The sequence below is a fragment of the Macaca mulatta genome, chromosome X (assembly GCF_049350105.2).
Source record: "Macaca mulatta isolate MMU2019108-1 chromosome X, T2T-MMU8v2.0, whole genome shotgun sequence".
Taxonomy (NCBI): domain Eukaryota; kingdom Metazoa; phylum Chordata; class Mammalia; order Primates; family Cercopithecidae; genus Macaca; species Macaca mulatta.
The window spans coordinates 137,485,588-137,512,244 of record NC_133426.1 but is presented as its reverse complement, the minus strand read 5'-3'; the positions used below and the strand labels follow the sequence as shown (position 1 = coordinate 137,512,244).

Here is a 26,657-nt window from a genome sequence, read left to right as displayed (position 1 = left end):
ACGGAGCCATCCTCTTTCTCCAAACTCTGTTTTGCTTTGTTTTAATCAGTAGAATGTATCTGTGAGAACCACAGAACTACACAGCAAGCAGATCAGTCTGTAGCTGGGATTAGCCCAGTAACCTGCATCAGTTTAACTGCTTCAATTTAGGATGAAATATAGCCACTCCTTTTGAAAAACGCAATGCAGGGAGGTGGGTGGTCAGAGACTGGCTCCTATCCCCTAACCTTAGCTTCTTGAAAATCAGATTTTCCTTGCCTACCCAGCACTCCTATCTAGCAGAGTTATTCTTTTATGGGGGCAAAGTTGTTTGAGTAGCACTGGGTATCATGGTAGCTTTCAAATTATTCACATTCCAAAGGAGGTTTAATGATTTCCAAGATAATTGGTTGTAGAAATAAGTCCTTCTAAAAACCCAGCAATAGAATGTTCATGATGCCACAGGATGATTCAGAACATTTGGCCTTAATTACTTTGATTGTCCGCCAGGATTTAATATATGAATATTACATTGCGATCTTCAATTTAATTTCTTGTGTAAATGGATTGTGGCAGAATCCTGTAGTCCTGAACTGGCACATAATTCAGCGTGGGAGACACTATCTTAACTCATCTCATTACTCAAGCCATTTGTTGTCCTTCAGGCTTTGACAGCCAGGAGATGGGAAAGTAGCAGAGGTGATGTGATCTCTCAACCTGGGTCCAGACAGACATGAGCCATAGTCTCTACCGATTACGTTGTTACACAGACACAGACAGCACTTATTTTCAGAAGAAAAAAAAAATGCCCCAGTCAATGTGCAGCTGTGTGCTCTGGTCTTTCTTAGCATAATGGAGTGGAAAAAGCTGGGGCATGCATGCAAGAGACCTGAGTTCTAGTCCTAAGTTGACCACTAACTTGCAGTATGATCTTGGGCAAGCCACTTAATTTCTCTGAGCTTTCGATTCCTCGTCATTAGAACTACATAATCTCCAAGTGCTTTCCAGAGTGAAGGTTTTCTGACGTATTAATAGCATGTGGCAAATCTGACAGTTTTGGCACCATGGCTAAAAGAAGGTTGTTTCTATCCATCTGTGAATAATAAGCAGCCCCCCAAGAATGGGCAAAGTTTGAGGAAAGGGAGAGCGAGACAGGGCAGATAAGTGGGAGGGAAGAAGGAAGGGAAGGTGGAGAGAACAGCCCTGCAGCCTTAGTGAGCTATCTCTCAGGGCCCAGGTGAGCTTGTTAGGACCTTAGCAAAATGGGGGACATTTCAGCCTGGGAAGCTTGATGGAAATTACAGGAATAAAATGAGATTCAAAAAGCATTAAATGGGAAGCCACAGTGCTGGAGAATTTATTTGTACCACATATAACAGAGAGTTTGCATCTAGAATGCATAAAGAACTCCTAGAAATGAATATGAAAAGGACAATCTAGTAGGATAAAATGGACAAAATACTTAAATGGGAATTGTACAAAAGAGTATATCCAAAAGGCCAATGAACATATGAAAAGATGCTCAACCTCAGTCATCAGAGAATTGCAAATCAAACCACAACGAGATACCACTGCACACCCACCAGAGTGATTAAAATGTAAAAGTCTGACAATACTTACTGTTAATAATGATTTGGCGCAATGAAAGAGTGCAAATTGGTACAAACTTTGAAAAACTGGCAGCATTCAGCAAATGGAATGTGTGCTTATGGCTCAGTGATTCCACTACTAACAGAAATGCAGGCACATGTGCACCAAAAGTCAAACAAAAATAACCATAGTAGTGTTAGTCAAACAGCCCCAAACTGGAAATGCCCATCTGCAGTAGAATGGTAAACTCAATTGTGGCATATTCACAAAAGGGAATATTATACAGCAATGAGAAGGAACAATATCAGTTTTATGCAACAACATGGATGAATCTCACAAACATAATATTGAATGAAAGAAGCCAGAAACAAAAGCATACATACTGAATTATTACATAAAAGTCAGTAACTGGCAAAACTATAATGTTTAGGAATGCATGCTAAGAAGTACAAGTATAAATAAAAGCAAGGAAGTGATTTTTGGAAAAGTCAAAAAAGTTGTTACCTTTTAGTCGGGGAGAAAGGAATTATGATTAGGGAAGGGACACAAGTAGGGCATCAGGGATGCTGATAATATTCTATTTTTAACTGGGTAACAATTAACACGGGTGTCTCGTTGAACAAGTTGTGCATTTATGATTTATGCACTTTTCTTTATGTGTGGTATATTTCACAATTTAAAAATAAAGCTTTAAAAATACAGAGATTGAAAAAAGTCAAAGCCAAATCTTTGTTTCAGACTAATGTGACTCCAATTTCTGTCCATTGTCTCAGGACCCTGCAGATTCTAGACTCTCGGCAAAGAGAGGACAGAGGCTGTGTCTCATTTCTCTCAGTATCTGCCTGCCAAAATCTTCCAACTTTAAAGCTAACCTGACTCCAATTGGTACCTAACAGCCACCAGCCAACTGACTGCAGTTAAAGACACCTTGTTCCAGCTGCTTTCTAGTTTCCTCTCATTTCCCCATTCTCAAACTATTCTTGTTCCATTTCAGTTCCATCTTTCTCTTGAGTCTTTATTCTGTCTTCTGTTTGCAGCCCTGTTCCTTCCTTTTGGACTAATGGCTGAGTGACCCAACTGGATTTCCTTGGCTTGAACCTGAGCAAGCCCTCTCTCTCTAAAGACTTGAATGCCTACTCCCTTCACTGAGTGGTTTCTTCTGTTCCTGGCCAACTCAGGTAGGGTATCTACCACTTCCCCCTCCCTAGATCTTATAGGGTTAAAGTGCCTTATCTCAAATCCTTGGCGCCAAATGTTTCAAAATTCAGAATTTGGGGAATTTTATCAAGGTAATCATGTGTATTTGCCAATATCACATAACACCTCTCGCAGGTTGCGGCATAGCTCCCCATAATCAAATACATTAATATTTTTGTCATGAAATATATGGATGTTCACACTAAGTGGGATAAAGAAAGACTATCATAATGTAAGTTAAAATGAGTTTTAACGTCAAACTTATGAGAAAGTTTTTGGTTTTCAGAGCTTTGTGGTTTGGGAAGTGAAAATAAAAAATAGGAGCCCAATGCTTGTTTGGTGGATGGATGGAAGGATGGAAGCATAGAAGGACACAATGAATTACATGTGTTTATCATCCCAAGTGACAAATGTGCATTTAACAAGAGTCTTCATCACTTTAACCAATTGTGGGCACATCAGATTCCACCGCTGGCAAGAGGAACACTAGTAGAAAAATCTACCACATAGGTCTGCTACCAGAACATAGATGGCCTGCCTGGGGTCAAGTGGCCATCCCTGGGCCACTCTTCTGCATAAAACATCCATCCAGCCCCTTTTCCTGGCTATGAGTGGGGTAGGCCTAACTAGAAGGGAAAGTTATGGATATGGCAAGTACCTGGGGCTGTTGGGTCCAGTTGGAAAGGAATGGATGGGCTTCAAGCACCAATTTCATGTGGCCCTCCTTAAATAGTATTGTTCTCAGCAAGGCTTTGCAAAGGTATTGAGTGGAATTAGTTCAAGATCACCCTTCCCAGCAAGTACTCAGAGTGCAGTAAGTATATATTTCTAGGAAAGGGTACAGTTAGTTGTTTTTTACTTCCAGCCACCTGGGAGTGTGGATACTACAGCTTATTGTCCTGGGATGCTTCAGAGGCAAAGCAGTGAGTTCCAGGAGAGGCTAGCAAGGGACTAGAGCATGAGTCAAAGCCAAACCCTCAGGTTCCCCCTCCCAGGAGACACCAAAGAATCATGGGAGACCTCATCAGGAGAAAACCACGCAGCCACTTCCAGGACCGATGCCTAGAGGAGAAGCTCAGAGGAAGGTGGATTTGAGGAGAGGTTAGGAGGCTCAGCCTTAGAGCTCCAGAAAACTGGGTTGTTTACTCCTAGAATATGGAAACTGAGTCACCAGGTAGGCATCTCCCATAGCTCTGCCCCAGGCTTTTCCATCTTAAAACAGTAAGACAGGACTTACATGAGCTCTTCCATCTTTTTCTGCTCTGCTTTCCAGAGTTCATGAATCTATGATTCTCTTTTAAATAATCTTTGTCTTTTTTCTCATAAGAGTAATACATGCTCCTTGTTGAAACTTTGAAAAGTTAGGTAAATATATAAATGTTTAGATTCACTTATCATCCCACCCACCTCTTACACATTTGAGTGTATTACCTTTCTGCTTGCTTGCTTTTATTTTCCATGTCTTTATAAAATTGTGATCATAGACTTTTGTATTTTGAGTTAGACACTTAAGTATATTGTGAGCATTTCCCATGTCACCACAAAAGCTATCATTCTAGTCTAATTTGAATATCCACCAGATATTGTGGGCACACTTAGCAAGGATAAAATGTGTAGCCTGCCTTTATGGAACTTATACTCTTGTTGAGAAGATGAGGCTGATATACATGGAACCAATAGTGATAAATACAAATGGAATATAATGAAATGTCACTTTGAGGGATAGGCTGGAAAGACAGTAAGAATCCAAAAGAGGGAAAGATTGACGTGGGTAGCATTATAAGTGGAGGCTCCTGGAGAAGGCAGGACTTAAATTGGCCTTTAAAGGATAAGAAAAAGGAGAATGAGAAAGGTAGAAGCATGAAGAAAACAGACACAATGGGGGAAAGCTGGATTGAGTAATCCCAAACCCTTTATGCTTATCATTGTTGTTGATGATACAGAGCTACCCAGGGCCAGGATTTCAGGACTGTTCAGGGTCCCACCTAATATATGAACAAATAAACCCAGGTCTCTAACCTAAAGGGGATTTGGAGGCTAAATGCATGAAAAATGAAGCACTGGTATTGATATGGCAGTAGCTTAGACTCAGACCTTTTTCCACTTAGTAACTGACTTGTTTCTTTGCTGCATCTTGAACAGTGATGGCTCAAACATCACGGTGCTAGTGGCCAGAGTCACCAGTTGTACAACTTCCTAGCTAGATAGCTGATTACATGACTCCAGAGCCCTAGTCACAGTCAATCCACTACTGTGGGTTGGTAATCACAAAAAGAGGGTAAACAGAAAGAAAGCCCATGTCACAAGCCCCCTTCTTCATACACTGAAGACACAGCCAAAAGCTTGTTGTAAATGTTAATTAAGTCATTAATTTGTGATCTGAAGATCTCCCCAGTGGAACTAGGAGTTTCCTAAGGACAGAAAAACAGTGGTTTGAAGAACAGTAGAAATGTTCATGAAATACCACAGTTTAAGATTCATTTGTGATGCATCAGAAATGCCCTTGCCTATGGTCAGGAGACTTGCCACTAACTAGCTATATGATTTTGACCAAATTCTATTACTTCTTGGAGTCCATCTCAGTTTTCTTCCTCATCTGTAAAATGGAAACTATTTCAAAGTTCCCTTTTGGCACCAAAATTCTATGAACCTACAATGTATTTGGACCACCACCACTTTTCAGATTTCAGGATCCCCTACAACAATGCAAATAACCCTAAGAAAAGGCTACATCTTACCCTGTGTTGCCAGTCACCACCATACCTGGGAATCGAAGTCCTTTGGGGAATGGGACCAGGAGAGCGAGCAGGCCCAGCCCGAGGGGAGAGGCACAAAAAGGAGAAGTGGGTGGACCCCAAGATGTCACCAGTTAAGCAGAGAGAGGATCTTGATACCTCCTCCTCTATCTGCCTGTCCCCTGAGTGCCCAGCAGCAGGCTGTGTTTTACTGCATGCCTACGTAGGTGCCTGCTCACCACAGGGTGCCCTAGCTGCCAGCATGCTATTCCAGGCCAATAGGAGAACCCTGAGGTGAAGTACCCTGGGGCCAATCGTAGGTGGAAATATCTCTTTAATGGCCAGAGAGAGTGTATCTTTGGCTGCTTTTCATTGGTTCAGACCAACTGAAGGCTCTCTGGACTCTCAGCCAATGCCGAGCCATCAGCCAACAGGAATGGGCTTTGTTGCTGGATCTTGTTTTTGTCTAGGGCTGATGGGTAACCCTGCCCCAAGGGCTGCCTTGTCTCCTCATTATCATCCCTGACTGAAAACTTTTGCCATGAACACAGAAGGCATGAGCAGTGGGACTTAATCAAGGCAGCTCAGAGGTAGGCATGCTTGGGGCCAGGGGCCATGCCTGGGCCCAGTCCTTGCAGGTGAGTGCAGGTGAACCAGCAAAGGGAGAGAATAAACAAGTAGAATTGGTGGGCATGGGCACTGTGAGATTAAAGCTAAGGGCAGGTCTTGACAGATCAAACTCTTCCTTCCTTCCCACAAGCCATGAGTATCTGAGAAACTTATCCACAATCCTATGGTTCCCCCTTTACTCTTTCTCTGTAGCCCCAACCACAACCAGGGAGGGGTTCCTCCCAAGAAAGTAAGAAAAGCTTATTGGAGAAGGTGTGCCGGCTCCCACTTGCAGGCTGGATTCCCTGACTTAGGATGCCCGCAATGGTCAGAGATATAGACTTGGTGACTCTGGCCTTCAGAGATACATGGATTCCATAATATTTGCTTCTAACATCTCAGATTATAGTCTGACTATCTCCTCATATGCTTTAAGGAAGGCTAGGGGTGTGGGTTCAATCCTGGGTGAGCTGGGTAGCCTTCTTCACTTTGGTCTCTGACCATTGACACAATTATTAGTCCCACCCAAGGGCAAAATCTCTAACCTGAACAGCTATTTAAGCAATGTGTACACAGGAGGCAGAATGAGAGAGTATGGAGGATACAGTGAAAAGCCTTCCCTGTTTCTGAAAACATTCAGTCTTACATCAAACACTCACTGAATGCCTTTTATGAGGCAGACACTCTACTAGATGCTAAGATAACAAAAAGGATTAAGACACATGAACTTTTGGTGAATCCCGCCAGGGCAGAGCCAGGGGGAAGAGTGTGTTTTAAGCACTAGTGATCAACTACCTTTAAAAATTGACCTGAGGTTATAGTTGGCTTTGGAATCCCCCAGAACTGGCCCTTGGTAAAACTGATCACAAATGTCTGTTTACAATGCCCCTTAAGGTGCTCCCGTATTAAAACTCTCTTTCAGAAAAAAAAAAAAAAAAAAATGTACTTCAAAATTTATGTAAGACCTTGGGCAAGTCAATTCTCAATCCTCCCCTCCTTAAAATAACAAGCTTAGGCTTGGGGCTGTGAAGCCCTTTCCAAATCTAATAGACCCTCTAGGAGTCTATAGTAGCAGTCATTTACTCATTAGTATAAATTTAAGTAGCTATGTTCCTTTTCCCTGGACTAGCTATATTTTAAGCTTTGTTTCCAATTGTGTAATGAAAGACTTTGTCACTTAAAGATTTTGCAGGGATCTGCCTACATTTGTGGAAGGGAAATGAAGATTAAAGAGGTATAATAAACCTCCCCAATATCCTAACATCCTCTTTCCTTGGGCTCTAGGGCCCTGCACTCTGTTGAGGTTAATCCCAACAGATTACTTAGTTACTAACAAAAAGAATCATTAAAAATAAAAAACTAAGCCTTATTGGGGGCTTACAATGATCTAACACCAAGAAACTGTTGCAACAATGAACCGGAAAAGCCTAGTGAAAAGTTCTGAGCACATATTATGCAGGCTCAGGATGCAGAAATTGCAACAGCACTTTGCCCCTTGCTCTTCTCTCCTGTCTGTTTTGGCTTCCTTTGGAGCCTGGATCTCAGTCCTACTGGCCGTAGATATTTTGAATGATTCAAGGTCAGGAAAAGGGACAATGATTCAGAAATGCACATCATTCCTTAAGTACATTTAATTGTAAAATACATCTAATCAATCCGATCCCCTGTCTGAACCTGGCAGCTAAGAGAAGCAAAGCAAAGCTTTTGCGTTTCACTCCAAACCAAAATAAGAAGCTAAAGGCGGATGGGGGAGGGGATGGGATCAATGAATCCAATCAATGGTCTATATTAATGTTTCTTATATGATAGTGCTGATTTGCAGCTTTCCAGGTGCCAAATGGCATCTGGGAAACATTACTCCATCCCCCAATTGACGTAATAATTAGATTGCATAAATGGTTCCTCTGTGCTCACTGCCAGCCCAAGAGACAAATGTTATTGGTGAGCCAATCAATCTTTCCCCCCGTTAAAGTTTCAACTTGTGTCAGCAATTATGCTGTGGAGGTCGAAAGCCACTCAAATGAGTGAAAACTGGCAAAGATGAATTTCAGGAGTGGATTATACTGCACTATTTCCCAGCAGAGTGTGTATGGTCAGAACCTGGACAGGTACATGAACAGATCTGCAACTGGATATACCACCAGGGGCCAGAAGAGGAAAGAAAGTCTAGTGACATCTGAAATATTTTGCTTTTCTTTATTCCAGTTGTCTCCTTCATACTTAGATAAACCAAGGGGCTGAGGAGAGCATGGCAGGGGAAGGCATTAGTAATTTGTTATTAGTCTTTGTGATAGGCTGAATAATGCTCCCCCTCCCATAAAATCCATGTTCTATTCCCCAGAATGTGCGAATGCTATCTTCTATGAGACTTTGCAGATGTGATTAAATTAAGAATCTTGATATAGAGAGATTACCTTGGACTAGCCAGCTGGGCCCTAAATGCAATCACAAGTGCCCTTATCACAAGTGTCAGAGAGAGAGATTGCAGACAGAAGAAGAAGAGAAGGCAACGTGACCATGGAGGCAAGGATTGGAGTGGCGTGGCCACCAGCCAAAGAATGCCAGCAACCACCAGAAGTGGGAAGGGGCAAAAGATGCATCTCCCCTAGAACCTCCAAAGGGAGCTCAGCCCTGCCAGCACCTTGATCTTGGCTCAGGAAACATATCGGACTTCTGGCCTCCGGACTTTGAGATAATAAATTTCTATTGTGTTAAGCCACAAAATTTGTGGTAATTTGTTACAGCAGCCCTAAGAAACTAATATAGACCTCCATTACTAAGCCCAGGTCACAGGTAGAATGATAAACAACCTTCCTGTTGTATTGTAAAGAGCATCAAAATCCTTCTCTAGCCAAAATAGGCCCTCAATCTATCATGATGCAATGTCAAGGACTAGGAATCCAAAATTCACACATATATGTCAACATTTCTACTTTTTGAGCAATTCTTTCTTGTTACTACGTTGCAAACAGTACACATAAGCCCTTGTTTTCCACTAGTCCTTTTGCATGAATTTATGCATCCAATTAACTCCAGCCACCAGGCAGGCCTTGGGGGGACAGGGAGGGACACTGAGCAGGTAGGGAAATACGGTAAATATGTCTAAATTGAAACCACTATTGGGCTCAAATCAAATCTTTTTTAGTAATAACACTAAGTAGGGCCTTTAGGAAAACAAGTCATGGCAGAACTAACTTAATTTACTCTTCTGATAAGGTTACAAGGCTTGTAGATCGGAGAATGTTGTAGACAGGATGCATCTGGATTTTAACAAGGCTTTTGACTTAGACTCTCATGAGCCCTTTATAGATAAAGTGAAGAAATACAGACTGCAGGTGAGACTCCAGAGGTAGCAGGTGGCTGCTGATATGTGGATCAGGGTCTCTAGTGATAAGTCACAGATCTTTACATCAGTGTCAGTCAAGTCACCACTCTTATCCAACAGCTCAGACAGATGGCATGCTCTCTGGGAGTGAGGATGCTGGGAAGCTAGAGGATCTAGCTAACAGATTGGATGGGAGACTCAGGATCCAAAACAGTCTCAGTAGGCTGCAGCATGGGCTGACCTCTGTGAAATGCAATGTCCAGCATTAGGAATTCAAAATTCACATGTACAAAGACAGGCTTATATACAGAGCAGCCGTCAGCATAGAGAAGGCAGAGGAGATCAGTAGGCACACAGTTGGATGAGTCAGAAGAATGGTGAGGCTGGCAAAAATAAAAAAAATTTAAACAATAAAAGCTAAACGTAGCTGAATTTGCTTCTCTGGAAACAAGAGAGAACCGTGCTAACACTTGATTATTTTCCATTATCCGGGCCATACTGGGTTCAGTTCTGGGCAAAATTCCTTTTATCTCCCAGATGTATTATTTTTAAAAAAATAAATAAAAACAAAAGGTGGAGGGGAAATGGAGAGATGTTGGTCAAAGGATATAAAGTTTCAGTTAGGAAGAAGAAATTCTGGAGATCTATTGTACAGCATAGTGACTACAGTTAATAATAATGTATACTTGAAAATTGCTAAGAGAGTATATCTTAAATATTCTCACTACACACACACTAAGTATGTGAGGTAATGGATATGTTAAATAGCTTGATTCAATCATTTCACAATGTATACATATATCAAAATGTCACATTGTACACTGTAAATATATACAATTTCTATTTGTCAATTACATCTTAATAAAGCTGGGGAGAAAAATACAAAACAAAAACAAAAACAAAAAAACTTACCAAAGTGCGTAAAGTGAAAATTGACAGCGTTCCTCCCTCCCAGTACCTAAGGCCAAAGGTAATTACTATTAACAGAGTACTGATTATCCTTCCACACTTATCTATGAAATTATTTATGATGTACAGTTTATTAACACAAATGAAAGCGTGCTATATATATTGTTATTGGCCTTGCTTTTGATTTAACAACATATCATGAGCATTTTCCCATGTCAGTGATCATAAGAGCTAATAATTACTGTTCATTTTCCATGTACCAAATACAATTCTATAAATACTTCATATTTTCATTCAGTTAAAACTCACAATAACTTCCATGAGATGAAGAATATTATTATTATTCCCACTGTAGAGAAAAGAAAACAGTTCAGAGGACTTTCCTAAGATTACAGTTATTTAATGGCAGAGGTTGGATTTGAGTTCAGGTCTGTCTGGTTCCAGAACCTATGCTCTTAACATCTACACCAAGCTGCCTCTTAGTTCTTTGAGGGCAGCCTCATTAAAAAAAAATACAGCATAGGAGTTTATTGCATCTGTATCATAATTTAATTAATCTTATGTTAGTGGACATAAGATTGTTCTGTTACTGAAAGATTTTTCAGAGCTTTTAATATGCTAATGTGCATTATGAACCTCTTAAGAGGTGGATATAGTAGGCAACGTGTCCAAAACTTCCTTAACCATGGCATCCTTTTCTCTCACAGAGTACTTGAGAGAATGGAGCATTGGGGATCAGATTTTGGTGTGCATCTGCATCATCTGGGATGCTTTTCAAATGCAGATCCCCAGGCCTCGACTAAAGTGCTTCTGATATGGATAATTTATAGACCACACATTGAGAAATACTGCTGTGTGCTGTGGGATTAATATTTGATGTGTAAAATGAATATGAGTGGCTACATAACCACAGTTTTATCGATCAAAGACATGACTAGCTGGGAGACAGAAACACTCTTTTCCCTTCCCTCCTCAGGTCACCTAATCATCAGAACCTTATTCACTCCAATGCAAGAAACCCACATCAAGGATGCATTAATCTGGCATCCCAGTGAGCTAAATTCCCAGGAGACTAAGCCACCAGTGACCATCACACCTCTCCACCTCCCTCAACGAAGAACTCTGCCACTACTGAAAGTATAAGATAATAATAGATTAAAATCAATTAATCAATAAGTTAATATTCCATGCATATGCTAACTCTTACTATTGGGACCTCTTCTTTTCAGTTTCTATCATCTACAGATACATTAAGAATAGTCAGTTTCGTTTCCTTCCTTCTTTCCTTCCTTCCTTCCTTCCTTTCTTTTTCTTTCTTTCTTTTTTTTTTTTTTTTTTCTGAGACAGAGTTTTACTCTTGTTGCCCAGACTGGAGTGCAATGGTGCGATCTCAGCTCACCGCAACCTCTGCCTCCTGGGTTCAAGCAATTCTCCTGCCTCAGCCTCCTGAGTAGCTGGGATTACAGGCATGCACCACCATGCCCGGCTAATTTTGTATTTTTAGTAGAGACGGGGTTTCTCCATGTTAGTCAGGCTGGTCTTGAACTCCAGACCTCAGGTGATCCACCCGCCTCGGCCTCCCAAAGTGCTGAGCCACCACACCTGGCCTAAGAATAGTCAGTTTGTAACACAAATATCTGCAGAACAAGAATTAACCCAATAGGGACAAAAAAAATATGAGAGAATAAATGTTATTATGTGTTTTTTAAACTGTGAGTTTGGAAAAGTACAAGATGTCCTGCTTGTGCTCTCAAGTGATATTTAATATCAAATCCCACTCACCATTGCAGGTTATTGCTTAAGGGTCACCTGAGGTCAAAGTGGAGACAGGAGAGAAAGGACAAAGGGGGAAAGGATGAGAGGGTGAAGACATATCCAGAATGCTCAAAGGAGTGCTTAGGAGGGAGGCTCCTGGAAACATTCATCTCCAGTGAGTGGACAGGGGGGCTTACTTGAGAAGGAGCCAGAGTAGCCTATTGCTATTCAACCCCAAACCCTGCACTTGAGACCCCCTCCACAAATCACATACTGAGATTTCCAAAATACCCTTACCCTTAGAATCTCAAAGGATTCTCACTTCAGCTGCAAGAGGCCAAAGGGGCATTACTACACACCTTATTTGACAAGTGGGGCTTTAAAGGCAACAGTGGTTTGGAAGAGGCAATGTCTAGTGTAGAAAAGGAAACTACACAGATCATGATGCAGTGGAAAGTATACTGGAATTTATAAATTTACATTTAGCAGAATCTCAAGCATGTAAAATTGCATAGAAAAAAGCTGGAAGGAAATATGGATCCAATATTGATCGTTAAGGATGAATGACGTTTTCTTCTTCATACATGTCTGGGTTTTCCTCTCCCCTCAAACATTTTACAATGGGCTTTGTTGTTTTTATATATAATAAAAAGGTAAATACCAAATAAAAATAGGGCATAAGCCTAAAATTCAAGTTCCATCTCTGCTCCTCTCACTCTCTGAGACTCAGTTTCTACAACCGTCCTCAGGGAACTAAGGTTGGATAGAGATATTGACTGAGAGAAAGGAAAAGAAAGGGAAAGAAAAGAAATGGAAGGAAAGGGAAGAGAAAGAAAAGAAAGGGAAGGAAAAGGGAAGAGAAGAAAAAGGAAGGGAAGGAAAGGTCAAGACTGAGATGGTGGTCTAGTTGAGGTTATCTTGGAAAAGGAGATACTGTTCTCTGACCTTAGAGATGGTGGCTATGATAATGCTTTGCAAATTGTGAAGAGCTATTATGCAAATGACAAGACTCATTGTTCTTAAAGACCCCTGCTCCCCATCATACATATGGGTGCATGCATACACACACACACACACACACACACACACCCCTTCCCTAAACTGCTTGAACATTTACACTTTGGCTCAATTTTCTCTTCCATTTCGGCGACCTCATTACCAATTCCAGGCAGAGTCTGTTCTCTGCTTGTCACTAGCCAATCTAGCTACCTTGGATTCCCCAGCATATCTGAAATTTTTCCCCTTATAGACTGTTCTGTCATTAACAAGTGTCATCTACATAACCCAAAGCCATATCCCAGAGCTCTGCAAGAGCCAGCATAGTGACTAAAAATGCAGCCTGGTCCAACCAGGACAGGATCTACATTTCCTTATTTCAAGCCAGATTAATTACCTCATTAATGATAATTCCTCACCTATGCCCAGAGTCTATGCTTTGCAAAGAAGCTGTATATTCTGTATCTTTCTGGGGCCTCACAGCAGTACTGGAAGGGAGGCAGGTCAGAGATGGACACTCCTGTTTACAGAACACAGAGAGGGCAAGTGACCTGTTATAGAATCACAGAGAGTGAGTAAAAGACAGTGTCAGAATTCAAATCCAACTTCATCCCATACCCAAGCCAGGCTCTTTCTCCTATACCATAGCATTCGCTTACAGTTGGATATGGAGAAAGGAAAATACAGAAAATGAGTAACTATGCACATGACCATTGAGAGATTCAACATGACATGGTTGCAAAACCTTTTTCTTACTGGAATAAGACAACATCCAAGACTTGTAATAAGACTCCATTTGGAATCTGGAAGCCAGATAAGAGAAAGTTCTCTCTCTGAGATTAGCACTGGGCTCTTCCACGAATCATTTCTTCCTTCATTTGTGCATTCACTTATTCATTATATAATCATTTATTAAATATTTCATATGTACCAGGCACTGTACTTAGTGCTGATGGATAAGATGTAAAGAAAGGCAGGATATGGTCCAGAGCCTCATGGTCTAGAGGGAGGAATTTAAAACAGATTTGGCTAATTCCAAATACATAGCAAAGTAGCATTCGTGCCATGAAAGAGTAAAATGCTCTGGTAGCCTAGAGAAAAGATTCAGATCTGTTTGCTGTTTGGGGGATGTGGGATAACTTCATGGTAGATGAAACCGACCAAGGAAGGACGAGTAGAATTTGAAGAAATAGGAACTGGGTGGGTGTAGGCACTGCCAGGAAGAGAACAGCATGATGTAGGCACAGTGGTAAGAAACCAGACGGATTAGATGGGAATCAGTGAATAATTCTATTCTGATGGAGCTGGGATTGGATACAAAAAAGAAAAGGATAAGATGGGAATATATGTTTGGGCCAGATCATGGTAAGTTTGGAATACTGTGGGCCCAGCATCAGTTTCCATCCTTCTCAGAGGCCAGCAGCAGTGGCTGTGCAGGAAGGATTTGAGGAAGGCACAAAGGATGGACGCTGCTCTCTTGGATCCAGAGGCCGAGGGAAAAAATAGTGATGCCTACATTGGTTCCAAAAGAGGGAAGGCCACACTAAGTCTTTTTGGCAGGTTAGCAAATAGTGGCAAGTTGCTTTCAGAGAAAATGTGCTCAATTTTTAAAAATTATTTTTATATATTTAGGGGGTACAAGTCCAGATTTCTTACATGCATATATCGCCTAGTGGTGAAGTCTGGGCTTTTAGTGTATCCATCCCCCCAAAGAGTGAACATTGTAGTCAATATGTAATATTTCAATCCTTAGCCGTCTCCCACTCTCCCACCTTTTGGAGTCTCCAATGTCTGTTATTTCCCTCTGTATGTTCATGTGTATCCATTGTTTGGGTTCCACTTCTAAGTGAGAACATGTGGTATTTATCTTTCTGGTACTGAGCTATTTCACTTAAGATAATAGCCCCCGGTTCAATCCATCTTCGTGGAAAAAAACACGACTTCATTCTTTTTATGGCTGAGTAGTATTCGATGGTGTATACATACACCACATTTTCTTTATCCAGTCATCCGTTGATGGACATATAGGTTGATTCTGTGACTTTGCTATTGTAACTAGTGCTGTGATAAACATGTGAGTGCAGGCATTTAAAAAAATAATGATTTATTTTCATTTCAGGATAAACCCAGTAGTAGGACTGCTGAATCAAATGGTAGTTCTATTTTTAGTTCTTTGAGAAATCTCCGTACTTGAAAATGCTCAAGTTTGTTCACTGAAATTTTGGCCTTGGCACCTTTCCCAGTTCACCTTCTATGCCCTTACCTGTGCTAAACTTTAAACATGTGGTGTCATCCTCAGCCTATCTCCCATGAATTCCACTTGTTGAGGATGCAGATTCATTTTGTTCAAGGTATTTTTCCTGCCCTTTGCTTCAATGGTCCTCAGTTCCCCAAAGTTAAAGCCACTGATACCTGTTTCTGCTCAGTCTCCTTCCTGGCTCCTCCTTGGCTTACTCCTTTGGACTTAGTCTTTTTTAGTTTAGTTCCTGGTCCTCTTCTCATAGTCTAATTTGAAGATGCCATTCCTGAGCAATATGGTCTACACTCCTGGTTGCAACCACTTCACCAATAACCTCTACATCTGTATCTTCTCTTTTCTGAGTCCATGTCCCAGAAATCCAGTTGCCCCATTGTACATCTCTACTTTGATGTACCACAGTTAACTCCAACTCGAAATCTCTTCCACCATTCCAGAAGAAATAAACTTCCCACACAAACATGCTTTTCCACCTAATCTACTATCATATGCTTCATCATGCAAATTAGGCACCTAGACCTTTTTCTTGACACTCTCCACTCACTGTCCTCTAAATATCCAATCAATCGGCAAGTCTTGAAATTTCTACTTCTTTAATATTGGCTGAATATGTCTGCTTCTCTTTATCTCCCTGCTGATACCTCAACTGGATTCCTAAAATAACCTTCTAACTGATGTCCTTGACCCCAAATAGTGCACCCCAATTCTCACACAAGCCATTAATCAGCACTTTTTTCAAATATCACTTCTTCCAGGAAGCATTTCTGGATCCCTCCCAACCAGTCCTCTCTTCACATAGATCTTGCTCTGGGAATAATGGAATTAAATAGCGTCCCATAGCCAAAGAACTTCAGAAATGCTGATGTTATATCCTGTTTCTGTAAGAAGAAATTGGGACAAGGGAGATTTACGCTCCCCAAAAATACTCTTGAGGTGTATTCTGCTGTGGACAATCCTGGGGTACATGTGTGCCCAAGAGAGCAGAAGTTCAGGAATTGGGAGTGGGCTCCAAGGGAGCAGCCAGCTCTGTAGAATCCACACTAATCTGCCTCCAAACACTCCAAGTTTTCTAATTTTACCCTTTTTCTTTGGCTTTCTCACCGAAGATGTGACCCACTGCTGCAGGGATTTGGGAAATAAAATGCATCATTAATCAAAAATTACTCTTCCCTAAAATAAAATATTAGCTCTGTTGGGTAGTTAATTGCATTATCAGAATGAACAGCTCATCCTCTTTTACAAGGGCTTTAAACACTGATCGCCTAATAAGTGCAGGAATTATAGTTAATCTAGCTCAAAATTTAATTATGATGAGTCATACATCACAAAGCAAGCACACAGGGGCAAAACTCTGGTGAAGTCACGTCCAACTGACCTTGACCCCAGGCCTGCTGGTTCTTTCTAAGTGGGAAATTGGAAATCCTTCCTGTTTGTGAGATAACAGGGACATCCAAACAAGACCCACCCCAGTCTACCTCAGAAGTCTTACGGGAAAGCCTGCCTTAATCAAATCTTGCAATGAGAAAGCCCAGAAGCAATTCTCCCTCTGGGCTCTGCCTTTCCAGACCCCTTTAGAGTATTATGCAGTTAGATTTGAAGAACACCATTACAGTGGATCTAGGCTGGGACTAGGTATTAAGGAATTGTGTGAGATGTTCAGAATTTCAAGAATGCATCTAAATATATAGTTTCAAAGACTTTCCTGGTTGACACAGACCTAAAAAGTCAACAGTTTCTCCACGTGGTATGGCTTTGTGTCCTCGAATTCTCCCAATTGCTCACATAACTGAGGACAATCTTCCAGGTTTTTTTCTGAGTAAAAAAAGCTGATCAGCCTTCTTCATTTGGAATTTTCCACTTCTAATAATGTGGTTTAAGAAGTTATTATCTTTAAGCAGTTACTGGCACCTAAATTATTTTCTCACTGGTCATTTTAATTATTTGTATACATATGCAGGTTGAACTCAATTGCATCACTTTTCACTAATGACTGCTAAATTCTTTTATATTTAACCCATTATTCAAGCTAGTCATGACTTTGGGGAATACTCTTTCTGCCCTCCAAAATAGCTGCATCTTCTTCTTGCTCTTTGCCATCTGTACTATTGAAAAGCAATCCTATTTTATTTTATTTTATTTTACTTTTTGCCTGTTTGGAAGTCATATATATTTTTTCTTCACCATTTTAAAGGTGTAGGTGTCTCAAGCTCTATGTATTTATTTCCTGATGAGGGTATTAAGGAAGCCTCTTATATATCCTTATTCAATCTTCTTACCCTCTAGGTTGACTTCCTTTTCTTGGTATTTTGGGGCTTAGGAAAAAAAGATTTTGGTCTAAACCTTCCATGATTATAGGCATGTTAGTCATATTTCCTTCTCTTCCATTTTGCTTGTCTGTTCTTGTGTACCAAACCATCCGAAATTTAGTGGCCTTAAGCAACAAATTTATGTTATTCATTATTTCATGGATTAGAAATTTGAGACGGCCTTGCCTAGTGGTTTGTTTCTCATTCATGTGGAGCTGGCTGGAGAGCTGGGACTGGACACTCCACTTTCAAGATAGCTTCCGCACCTACATGTCGGTCACCTCAAGGTCTGGAACCTTGTGCCTCACCTCAATATGACATCTCATCCTCCAGGCCCACTCCATATGACTTGAGCTTTTCATAGCATTGGTGGTCTTAGGGTAATCACATGTTGGCTGGCTTTCAAGAAATCAGTGAAAATTTCCAGAGCAGTTAAGAGCTATTCCAAGTACTGTAACAGCATCACTTCTATCATATTGTATGGGCAAAAGCAGTCACAGGTCCCATTCAGACTCAAAAAGGTAGAAAAATAGACTCTACTTCTTGATGAGGTAGTGGCATTGCAAAACAGCACATGGAATATGACATTGTTATAGCGATCTTTAGAAAATACAAACTTCCATACTTTCTATAGATTTCCAGACTTAAAAGTCTCATACTTTAAAATACACATGGAAAGACTGTACAAGAATAGAGAAGTTTCAAGAAATAAAGATTTAAGGAATTGGACTATTTACCTTGAAGATAATATCATGTAGTGGATGAAACAGGGATTTAAATTCATAAAAATCTAGATTCAAATCCTGTCATGACTCTTACAAATTTTAAACCCATGGAAAAATAACTTTATACATCAATAAACATTTACTAAGCATTTTAATATGCTATCATTGTACTAGAAACATAGGTATACATAAATGCCTAAAACAATATATAAGCCTTCAAAAAGGGTCTTGAATGAGACCCATGTTTCATGTTTGGGTAACCAGTTGTTTTGTGTTGCTATTTATTGTGATAAAACCTACAGGAGGAGATAATAGTTTCTGTATAAGCTAAAGTGCAGGGTTAAGCAGGGGAAGATGTCAAATAGGCAGTCAGAAATACTAGAATACTGAATGGTCTGGTCTAAAGATGCAGTTTTGGCAGTGATCAAAATAAAAATGGTAACTGAAGCCCTAGAAGTGTGTGAGTGTGCAGAGCGAGAAGAAAAGGTGGCATAAAAATGATCCCTAATAAAACATCAGTGTTTAAGGGGTAAATGGTGAAAAAGGAACTTGCAGAGAAAAGATTACTGGATTTGAAGACATAGCATTAGAAACTTGAAAATTAAACAAAGAGAGGAAAAATAAAAAATATCAACATAGTGTTAGTGAGCTGTGAGACCATTGAAATCAGCCTCATAGACATAATCAGAGTCATCAAAGGAGGAGGGAGGACAGAAAAAATATTTTAAGAAATAATGGCTGAATATTTTTCAAATTGGATAAAAATTATGAACCCACATATCTAAGAATCTCAACAAATCCCAAGCATAAAAATTGTGAAAAACTACACCAAGGGACATCATAACCCAATTGCTTAAAATCAGTGATAAAGATAAAATGTTATCTTTAAGATAAATCTTAAAAGAAGCTTTATTTACAAGGGGACAGGGAGTGGGGTAGGTTAGGCAGGTGGTGGAAGACACATTACCTAAAGAGGAACAATTATAAGAAAGACAGCAGATTTCTTGTTGGAAACGATGCAAGTTTTAAGACATCAGAAAACAATATCTTTAAAAGCACTGAAAGAAACCTGTTAACCATGCTAACAATGGACACAGGAAAGCTAAACTGGCTATATCAATACATGCAAAGTAGATTTCAAACCAGTGAGGGTCTTTTCATAATGTTAACGTGGTTAATTCATTAAAAATACATAATAATCTTATATAATGAGGTTCAAAAATACATGATGCAAACACTGATAGAGCTTAGACAAATCCACGATTATATTTGGAAATTTCACTACCCTTCTGTCTTAGTCTATTTTGTGTTGCTATAAAGGAATATCTAAGGTTGGGTAATTTTTAAAGAAAATAGTTTTACTTGGCTTATAGTTGTTCAGGTTATACAAGAAGCATGGAGCTAGCATTTGCTTCTGATGAGGGCTTCAGGGAGCTTCCACTCATGGCAGAAGGCAAAAGGGAGCCAGCAAGTACAAAGATTGCATGGCAAGAGAGAAAACAAGGTGTGGGGAAGTTCCAGGCTCTTTTTAACAACCAGCTTTTGCGGGAACTAAGAGAGCAAAAACTCACTTTCCCTCATCTCAGGGAGGACACTAATCTATTCATGAGGTATCAGCCCCCGTGACCCAAACACCTCTCATTAGGCTCCACTTCCAACGTTGGGGATTAAATTTCAACCTGAGGCTTGGAGGTGTATCCAAACTATAGTAGCAACAAATTATAGAAAAGTAGAAGGTTAGTGAGATTAGAAAAGACTTAAAAAGCACTTTCGATGAAATTGACCTAAGTGACATTTATAGAGCACTTCATCCAAAGTATTGGAATAAATATTTTTCCAAGTACAGATAGAACATTTATCATGATAGACCATATTCTGGCTCATAAAACAAACCTGAATACTTTTAAAAAATAGTAAAATTATACAAATATATTCTGATCAATATGGAATTGAATTAGAAACCAGTAACAGAAAGACATCTGAAAAGTTCCCAACTATTAAAAAAAAATCCTGAACAATACACTTAAGTTACCCATGGGTCAAATAGGAACTCATAAGAAATGGAAAATACTTTGAAGTGAATAAAAATGATAATGCAAAATACCAATTTTGCAGATTGCAGCTGAAGTAGTAGTGCTCAGAGGACAATTTATACTATGAAAGGCTATATTAGAAAAGAAGAAAGGGCTCATATCAATAATCTAAACTTCTACTTTAAGAAACTATAAAGTAAAAGCAAATTAAGCTCAAAGTAAGGAGAAAGAGGGACATAAACATAAGGGTAGAAATCAATAAAATATTATGCAAAACAGAAAAACAATAGAGAAAATCAACAAAACCAAAATCTAATTTTTTGAGTAGATCAATAAAATTGTTAAACCTCTAGCCAGACTGTTCAGGAAAAAAAAAAAAAAAAAACACAAAGAAGACACAATTTACTAATATCAGGAATGAGAGGGGTGATACCACTGCAGATTTTACAGATAATGAAAGGATATTATAGACAATTTTAGGCTAATAGTTTCAACAACTTAGATGAAATCAGCAAGTTTCTTAAAAGATGTAAGCTACCAAAGCTCACTCAAGAAGAAAGAATTTGTAGTTGAAAACCTTTCTGCATAAAAAATTATAGGATCAGATAGCTTTTCTGGTCATTTTTACCCAATATTGAAGAAAGAAATAATACCAACCCTACACAAACATTTCCAGAAATAGAAAGATGAGGGGATACTTTACAACTCAGTCTATGAGCCAGCATTACCCTGAGACCAAAACCAGTCATAATCAATACAAGTAAAGAAAACTATATATCAATATCTCTTACAAGCATATGCATTAAAATGTTTAACTAGTTTTATGAAATCAAACCCAGTAATACATTTAGAAGATACTACATCATAGTTAAGTGAAATTTATTCAAGGATTGCAAAGTTGGATTAATATTTGAAAATGTCAATATGTAATAATTCACCATATTAACAAAGAAGATCCATATAATTCTCTTAGTAATGTAGCAAAAACACATTCTACAATATTCAATGTCCACTCCTGGTGTTAAAGATAGAAACTTCTATGCAAACCTGCCATAGAAGAGAGCATCTTCAAACTGCTAAATGGAAAGCCTACTGCTAATATCACACTGAATGCTGAAAGACTGAATGCTTTTGCCCAAAGATCAGGAGTAAGGTAAGGGTGTCTACTTTCACCACTTCTGTTCAACATTTTACTGGAGACCATACTGAATACAATAAGGTGTGAAAATACATAAAAGACATATGTATTTGGTACAAAGATATTTTATTCCCAGACTACAGGATCATCTCCTGTAGAAAATCGAAAGGGATCTACAAAAAAGCTACTAAAAGTAATAAGTGAGTTTAGCAAGGTTGCAGGATACAAGGTCAATATACAAAAATCAATTTTTTTTACCCTAGCAACAAACAAAAGAAAATTGAAAATTTTTAAATATTATTTTCAATACCATCAAATAATATAAAATACTTAGGAATAAATTTGACAAACAACATGGAAAACATGTACATAATATTGCTGAAAGAAATTTTCAAAGACCCAAATGAGTGGAAAGATATGTTTATGGATCAGAAAGCTCAATAATGGTAAGATTTCAGTTCTCTCCAAATTGATCTAGATATTCATCATAATCCCATTCAAAATCCCAGGAGGCTTCTTTATAGATATTGACAAGTTGATTCTAAAATTTACATAGGAATTCAAAGGACCTAGATGTGTCAAAAACAACTTTCACAAAAAACAAGTAACTGTCTGGTTTTAAGATTTATAGTAAAGGTATAATAATCAAGACAGTATAGTATTGGTGTAAAAACAAACTTATATATCAATAGAACAGAATAGAGAGTCCAAAATAGACCTACACATATAAGGTCATTTAATTTTTCACAAAGATGGCAAGGCAATTTAATGGGGAAATCTTTTTCAACAAACAATGCTGAAACAATGGAATTATCACATACAAAAAAATAGGGCCTCAGCCCTTATCTCATGCTATGTACAAAATTTAACTCAAAATGGATCAAAGACTTAAAAGTAAGAGCTAAAACTATAAAACTTCCAGCACAACACTTAATAGAAATTCTAAGTGACTTTACATCTGGCAAATATTTTCTAAATAGAATACAGTAAGCATGAGAACTTAAGCAAAATTGATAATTGGACTTCATCAAAATTAGAAACTATTGTTTCCTAAAAAGCACTATTAGTAAAATAAAAAGGTAAGTCACAGGTGGGAGACAGCATTTACAAATCACATATCCAATAAAGGAATTGTGTCTAGAATATGTAAAGAACTTTTATAACTCAGTAATAAGAAGATAGGCAATACACTAAAAATAGGCAATAGATTAGAATGGACACTTCACAAAAGAAGAAATACAAATGGCAAATATACACATGAAAAGATGTTCAACACCATTAGTCATTAAAGAAATGTGAATGAAAACCACAGTGAGATATCATTACACATCCATTAGGACGTCTGAAATGAAAAGACTGACCATACCAATGTTGGTGAGGATGTAGAACAACTGGAATTTTCATTCATTCCTCATGGGAATATGAAATGGTATGTTCACTTTGGAAAACAATCTGGCAGTTTCTTAAAAAGTTAAACATATACCTACCTTACAACCCACTCATTCTTCTCCTAGCTATTTACCCAAGAGAAATGAAAGCATATATACTAACCCACAAATGCTCATTGCAGCTTTATTAAAAACAGCCCCAAACTGTAAACAACCCAAATGTTCATCAACAGGAGAATGGATAAATTAATTGTGGCATATTTGTACAGTGGGATGCTACTCAGCAATTTAAAAGAGCAAACTGTTGATGCATGCACAACATGGATGAGTCTCAAAATAATTATTTTGAGTGAAATAAGCCAGACAAAAGAGAGTACATCCTGTCTGAATCCATTTATATAAAATTCTAAAAAATGCAAATTAACCTGTGTTGATAAAAGCAGATCAATGGCTGCTTAGGGACTGTGTGTGGGCTGTTTGGTTTACCAAAGGGTATCTTGAAACTTTTGTTGGTGATAGATATGTTCATTATCTTGATTGAGGTGATAGTTTCATGGGTGTATACATGTGTCAAAACTCATCAAAATATATATTTTAAATATGTGCAATTTATTATATGCTTCAATACAACTGTAATAAAAAGTAAGAGCAAGACTAAAGAGCAATCATGGTAAATGTAGCACAGTGGAGTGGTATGATTGATTACACTGAATTGAAAAAAGAATAGGAAGTGATAAAGCTGAGATTGGGTATAGACTACTGTTTTTTTAGGCTTAAAAGATGAGAGGAGCTTTAATAGTAGATGAAGGGGGCAGTGGTGCCAAGAAAAGATTTCTAAAGAAGAGGGACAGTTGAGCATATGAATAACCTGAGGTTAGGAAACTGGTAGGGAGAGAGGGAATAAAGAGTCAGGAAAGAGAATGGATAATAGTGTAAGCAAGGTTCTAGGGGAGATAGGAGAAGGAAAATTAGAGGAGGGTGTACAGAGCAAAAGTGGAGAAACTAGAGGATGAGGGCCAGTTCTTCTGAAAGTAAAAGAGAAATGCGAAGTGAGAGCTAGTGAAGCCAAAGAGACCTTTGTAGGTATGGGGGCAAGGAGCTGAAGTTAGCCTCGATCTCCTTTATGAAGTAGGAGTCTGAGCCATTGTATGGGGTGTGGTGACAGTAGAGTGAAAGGGGCTGTTGTTTGAGAGGAGTGATGAAAAAACCTGGAGTACAGATAGGAGGAAAATTGGAGAAAGAGGTGACCTGAGGCATGTGAAAGGATTGCAGGGTGGCCAGCAGGACCAACTGAGGTTGGAAATTCTGTTAGAGGCAACAATACTTGGGGTGCTGCTCCTTTCTCCCACAGTGGCCATTATGACATCAGAGAAGTCACTGGTTTGGAGAGACTCAAAACTGAGGCTAAACAGTGCAGATGTGGTCATTGGAGGGCAAGGGGACGAAGAGGCAGTCAATACTAAATCAATATGCTCCAAGATCTAGGCTGGACAAGGAAAAAGTGAAGAGAAAAGGAAGGTCTTGAGCGCTGGACCCCTCAGTGAAGCCAAAGAGCAAATGGCATGGACCCAGCCTTCATTAGGAGATTTGGGCCTCAGTGGGATATTGGAGTTGAAGCCACGCCCAGTGGTGCCAAGTGAATGGGAGTGGTTGAGGCGCTCAGAAGTTAAAGGTCAGAGAGATATGAGGCCAGGGTGTTTGGGGTGGGACTTCCATGTGTATATTGTTGAGGACACCCAGGATGAGGACAGAACTTGGAGTGTCAAGGAAGTCTGTGAGCTGGTCCTCAGAGTTCAGGAAATGATCATCACATGGGTGGTAGATACAGGTATAGTATGATGCTCTATGTCTTTTTTTTTTTTTTTTTTTTTTTTTTTTTTTTTTTTGAGATGGAGTCTCACTCTGTCGCCCAGGCTGGAGTGCAGTGGCCGGATCTCAGCTCACTGCAAGCTCCGCCTCCCGGGTTTTACGTCATTCTCCTGCCTCAGCCTCCCGAGTAGCTGGGACTACAGGCGCCCGCCGCCTCGCCCAGCTAGTTTTTTGTATTTTTTAGTAGAGACGGGGTTTCACCGGGTTAGCCAGGATGGTCTCGATCTCCTGACCTCGTGATCCGCCCGTCTCGGCCTCCCAAAGTGCTGGGATTACAGGCTTGAGCCACCGCGCCCAGCCAATGCTCTATGTCTTAATGGAATTTCATGCCCTGAAATCTAGTGGAAAAAACAGTTCTACTACTGAAAAGATTCATTTTAATTTGATTAAATTCTAGAAACAAAGTTTCTATATAGTCAATTTTGGTTTTTTTTTCCTATGCCAGTTTTCTGAAGGGGTAGTTTGAACACTTAGTTCATTGCATCTCTGAGAGAACAAATTAAGATAATGAATTTAAAATGCTCAACCCAGAGCCTGGCACCTAGTAAGTGATCAGTAAATGGAAGCAGCAGCTATTAATATTACTGTGCTTTTGATTTGTTTTACCCATTAAGTAATGTTATCTCTTTGAAGACTTATTTCTACAGCCTAGGGATTTTCTCTGGAGCTATAAGACACAGTTCTGTCTCTGCAAATGACAAATCCTCTGACATCTAAAGACAGCCAAGACATCTCTCAACCCTAGGCAAAATATCCCCAATTTCTCCCCTGCTCCTCCAAGGATCTCCTTTCCAGAATCCCAGTGAAAAAAACACAAAGCAAGTTCAGTCATAACTTGTCTGGTTTCACAGGTTCACAGCTAGAGAGAAATTTAGCCTCAGGACAAATTGTACCTTGAGTCTCACTCATACACGATCCTCCAAGGATCTCCTTTCCAGAATCTCAGTGAAAAAAACACAAAGCAAGTTCAGTCATAACTTGTCTGGTTTCACAGGTTCACAGCTAGAGAGAAATTTAGCCTCAGGACAAATTGTACCTTGAGTCTCACTCATACACGATTTAGATGATATTTAGATGATACTTTGCACTTAAGACTTTAGAGTTGTTGTTGGACTGAGTTAAGACTTTTGGGTCTGTTGAGATGGACTGCATATATTTTGCATGTGAGAAAGACATGAATTTTGGGGGGCTAGGGGCAAAATGTTATGGAATGAAAGTATGTGTCCCCCCAGAACTCATATGTTGAAGCCATAACTCCCAATGTGTTGGTAGTTAGAACGGGATCTTGGGAGGGTTAGATGAGGTAATGATTACAGAGCCCTCATGATGGGATTAGTACACTTATAAGAAGTGATATCAGAGAACTAACTCTCTCTCCCTAGAAGCAATATCAGAGAACTAGTTCTCTCTCTCTCTCTCTCTCTCTCTCTCTCTCTCTCTCTCCCTCTGTGCCATGTGTGGATACAGTGAGAAAGCAATCATCTGCAAGCTGGGAAGAGAGCCCTCATTGGAACTCAACCATGCTAGCACCCTGATCTTGGACTTCTAGCCCCCAGAACTGTGAGAAAATTAATTTCTGTTATTTAAGCCACCCAGTCTATGGCATTTTATTATGGTAGCTAGGGCTAAGATGTGTATCTTTACTAGAGTTCTGACTTTACATAGTATCCTTAGCATGTGCATATGTCAGATTTTACTTATTCAGTCTTTTAGTGATAGAAATCTAGATTGCTTTCAGTGCTATCACAAACAATGATTTTATAAACATCCTTGCACATGTCCCTTAATGGTTCTGTTACAGAATTATAAACTCATTCATAGAGTTTATGCATATTTAATTTCATTA

General features: G+C 39.4%; 1 long non-coding RNA gene across 1 annotated transcript in view; it reads left to right on the top strand.

The window, feature by feature from the left end:
* Positions 1–26,331, top strand: part of LOC106995321 (uncharacterized) — a 42,316-nt gene extending 15,985 nt beyond the window's left edge. The window contains exons 2-3 of the long non-coding RNA XR_001442104.1: positions 2,607–2,747; positions 26,279–26,331. This is a non-coding gene — a long non-coding RNA (uncharacterized LOC106995321). The remainder of the gene's footprint in view (positions 1–2,606; positions 2,748–26,278) is intronic.
* Positions 26,332–26,657: the final 326 nt, after the last annotated feature.